This window comes from Haematobia irritans, chromosome 2 (assembly GCF_050003625.1).
Source record: "Haematobia irritans isolate KBUSLIRL chromosome 2, ASM5000362v1, whole genome shotgun sequence".
Lineage (NCBI taxonomy): Eukaryota > Metazoa > Arthropoda > Insecta > Diptera > Muscidae > Haematobia > Haematobia irritans.
The window spans coordinates 70,936,938-70,941,732 of NC_134398.1; the positions used below are offsets into that span (position 1 = coordinate 70,936,938).

At 30.7% G+C, this 4,795-nt stretch overlaps 1 long non-coding RNA gene across 1 annotated transcript; it reads right to left on the reverse strand.

The window, feature by feature from the left end:
* Positions 1-1,545: 1,545 nt before the first annotated feature.
* LOC142225569 (uncharacterized) lies at positions 1,546-1,979 on the reverse strand. Its single transcript, XR_012719328.1, has 3 exons — positions 1,911-1,979; positions 1,708-1,783; positions 1,546-1,613 (listed from the first exon to the last, which is right to left on the reverse strand). It is a non-coding gene; the product is annotated as an uncharacterized LOC142225569 (long non-coding RNA).
* Positions 1,980-4,795: the final 2,816 nt, after the last annotated feature.

A 4,795-nucleotide genomic window follows, 5' to 3' on the forward strand; every position in this document is an offset into this window, starting at 1 on the left:
CCGGAACAAATGTAACTGTAACAATATTTTCGAGTTTTGACGTTTTTCCAGCCAGTACTGAAATTTGGAAAATAGCGTTTTTTCTAATTTAGAGATTGGACATAAATTGATAATGCGAAGTTTAAAGAATTGAAATAATTTGATAATGCGAAATATTCTTGATAAACTCTGTTTTCAGCCACAACAACATAGAGAAAAATATAAAAAAGGAGGATTTAAGTTGTCCTATTGAATTATTGGATTATTTTAATTGAAATTAAGAGTAAATTGAGTTCTTGACAGTTTTTTTTAATGCAACACAAAGGAATATAATCCCATCTATTGGGAAAGCGAAGCAATCACTAATAGAAAACAATTGCGTTCTACAATCGTCAACGAACGGTGACCAACTGAAACGGAAACTTTCACAAAAAATCAAAACGAAATGTTCACGTTTTCATACACGGCCGTTCACAATTTCATGAACGGCATTCGTTTTTCTTTGGTAATGAAAAGTCTTAAAGTAATAGTTATGGCATCTCCGCCGGTGGTGCAATGTGCTAAGGCGACTGTTAACGCGTATGGTGCAGACAACACAGGTTCGTGTCACGGGAGCGGACATCTTTTATTTTAATTTTATTTATAAATGACCATGCCGTTTTTTCTATTGGTGATGGGGTGTGATTAATCAGCCAGAGATGGACTATGAAGTATTTGACGTTTACGACGCATTTTTCTTAACGTGAAAAATTTTATTAACTTAGCCAAAATATTTATTTTTTAAAACAATATTGTGAATTTGCTTAGCATAGAAGACGCATTTCTCCGATATAAGGTTGTTTCCTTTTCCAAATGTTGATTGACTTTTCAATAAAGTCGTTTTGTCCCTATAGTTAAGCGATTCGACTAGAGTGATCAAAACCGGTCGGTGAAAACCGGTTTTTCGTTTTGAACGGATTGTCGGTTTTGTATAAAATCCCATTTTCGGTGGACCAGTACAGCCGGTGTTTTTAATATCATAAAAGCCGGTTTTCGGTTTTTATACCCTCCATCATAGGATGGGGGTACACTGAAAAAACAATGAACCCTTTTCCATTGCAAAATGAACTAAACTATAGTAATATTGACCATGATTTAGCCCTTAAGATTTTTTTCAACTTGTCTAGTTTATAATTTTCTTAAATTTTAGTTCATCTATAACATTGTAGTTTAGTTCATTTTTACAACACCATAAGATTTATATACCCCTACCAAGTTAAAAAGTCAGTATTATTTTGGATTACTTCCTTATTTTGTGGGAAACCCGATAATAAAAATTAGTTAACAGTCTCTTTAAAATGTCGACGACTAAACTATTTTTAAATCAATCATTCCACAGTACAGAGAAATTAAATAATTAAAGGAACAACAAACCGTTTTACTATTATGAAAATTTTCATACATTAAAATTAAACTTTCTTTAAGCAAAAGTACTTTATTATAAATACTTATGATGAAAGTTCTTAATACAATGTTTTTTGTGAATAAAAATTATGACCACGTGGAACAGAGAGTAGTTCATTTGAATCCGCTGTTTGGACATTTTGACTTATCCTTTTTTTTATTCATCGTAGGTAGTTTTTTCACATATCTTGCTGGAAAAAATGGAAACAAAAATGAAAATTGTTAAAAATTTACACCATGTAATGAAATATAATTTTTAATTCTTCATTTTAGCTTGTAACTTACCATATTTGGGGCATTTTATCAAATGGTGTAAAGAATTCAACTTTTCTTTGGAAAACGTATCTCATAAAATTTGTACCTGAAACAATTAGAGAAATAATGAAGTATTCTATATAAACTGATAAAACTGTGTTGTTATCGATGTGAAGGATAATAAAATAAATATTCTAGTTGAAAGAAAGCCAAAGTTTTAATATAAAACTTACCAATTCTCTATTAAATTGTACGCTGAGGGGAAATATAAAAAGTTGTCCAAATTTATTTGGGTTACTCTGAAATTAAATATTAAATAAGATTATTAAATAAGTTTTCAAAAAATCTAATAATATGCATTAAAAACCAAATATTCTTGATAACCCTAGACAGTCATCATTCGTCAAAATGACGACACGTAATTTCATTTTCGATTTAAAATGCATTTTAGTCTATTGGGAAATGGTGAATTTAAGTTATACTAATTCGACCGTTTTATGAATTTTTGTTTTATACTACTTAAAACCAAATTGAATAAGAAAATAAACTCAAGTTTGGTTAACTTTTTCGCTCACGATGAAAATTTTAGCGTCTTGAAATGAGCCGTAGTGAAAATGACGAAGGCTGACGTTAATGTACAAAAAATAAGGATGACTGTCCAGGGCTAAAAGAAAGTTAAAGAATCCTTACCAATTCACTATTAATTTACAGGCAAAGGAGTACTAAAAATTTGTCCAAATGTTTAAGGGGTTATTCTGAAATTAAATATTTGTTTTTACATTAAAAATATTACATTGGTTTCCAAAAAATTTGATTAAAGAAATACTAAAATAAGGCATTAAAAACCTGTAATTTTAATGATAAAAAGGTCACAAAAACGTAAATATTCTAGTTAAAATAAAGCCAATTTTTAAAAGAAAACTTACCAATTCTCTATTTTTTATTTGTTCGAATCCATCTGGAGTTGCTCTGAAATTAAATATTGTTTTTACAACAAAGAAAAACATTAAACTGGTTTCCAAAAAAAATTAATTAACAAATAATAATATACATAAAAAATATTCTTTTTAAAAGAAAGTCATATTAAAAAAATACTTACCAATTTATGAATAAACTATACGCAGAGATATAACAAAAATTTTCTAAATTCATCTGCAATTGAATATTAATTTTTTACATATAACTTCAATACACTTTCAACATATTTTCTTAAATATTCGTAATAACTTTTTTCTAAACTACCGATAAAATATTCATAACTTTCATTTAAAAGGTTTAATAAACAAACACCAATATATGTCTCAAAAATCCAAAATATTCCATGCCTTTATACTCCCTTGTTGCATACCTACTTAAAAGATGCAACAGCCCACGCCAACGCCAACTATACAACTGAAGCATGCCAAACAAAACCAAGCAAAGCCAAAACATTCCTACAACAACAAAAACACATGTGCCTTTATTGAAAACAACACCTCATCCAGCCAAATAAACCATCCACGAATAACAAACACACACACACAAACCACTAAATGAACAAAAATAAAAACAACCCCACGCTCATGTATACACAACAAAACTCAAGTAACATCATCTTTACATTAATCACATTCCACTATGTCGATAAAGATCTCCGTACTATGCATTAGTTCATCGCATCTGCTGACAATTTACTCTAAGAATAATATTCGTAAAGGCACACCAGTTTACGAACAATGAAACGTTTAACTTAAAATTTGCAACATTTTCAAGAAATGTTATCTACCATTTTTGACGAAAATGTCTATAAATTTAATTACATGTGAACTAAAAATATTTCATTGGGTAATTTTTTACCAACAATTATTAACTATAGGAATTGTCAGTAAGAAATTGCTATACACTTTCAAGTTCATTTTTCGTAAAAAAATATTTTCTCATACAAAAAAATCTTATAGTAAATTGCACTTATTATTTACAAAATACTTTACATTTCACAAGTAAATAGTTTTATAGCATGACAAACGAATTTTTAACTACCAGTTAAGAATTTTTTTAAGGAAATTTCTATCGTATTTTGTAGGCCATGAACTAAAAGATTGCTACTTAGAATTTGTAAAATTTCCTTCCGAGTAGTTAATTTTCGTTGAAGATGCGAAAAATGAACTAAAATTCTGGAAAATTCTTGTAATAAATTATTGTAAAAATTTTCTTAAATTTACGACACACTTTTTTTTTCTGTGTATATTAACTTTGTCATTCCGTTTGTAACACATCGAAATATTGCTCTAAGACCCCATAAAGTATATATATTCTGGGTCGTGGTGAAATTCTGAGTCGATCTAAGCATGTCCGTCCGTCCGTCTGTTGAAATCACGCTAACTTCCGAACGAAACAAGCTATCGACTTGAAACTTGGCACAAGTAGTTGTTATCGATGTAGGTCGGATGGTATTGAAAATGGGCCATATCGGTCCACTTTTACGTATAGCCCCCATATAAAGGGACCCTCAGATTTGGCTTGTGGAGCCTCTAAAAGAAGCATATTTCATCCGATCCGGCTGAAATTTGGTATATGGTGTTGGTATATGGTCTCTAACAAGCATGCAAAAATTGGTCCACATCGGTCAATAATTATATATAGCCACCATATAAACCGATCCCCAGATTTGGTTTGCGGAGCCTAAAAGAGAAGCAAATTTCATCCGATCCGGCTGAAATTTGGTACGTGATGTTGGTATATGGTCTCTAACAACCGTGCAAAAATTGGTCCATATCGGTCCTTAATTATATATAGCCCCCATATAAACCGATCCCCAGATTTGGCTTGTGGAGCCTCTAAGAGAAGCATATTTCATCCGATCCCGCTGAAATTTAGTACATGGTGTTGGTATATGGTCTCTAACAATCATGCAAAAATTGGTCCACATCGGTCCATAATTATATATAGCCCCCATATAAACCGATCCCCAGATTTGGCTTGCGGAGCCTCAAAGAGAAGCAAATTTCATCCGATCCGCCTGAAATTTGGTACGTTATATTGGTATATGGTCTCTAACAACCACACACAAAAAATTTTTTCTCTGATTCAATCACCAAATTAATTGATCCAATTAATTTTTTAATTGAAATGTCTTCAA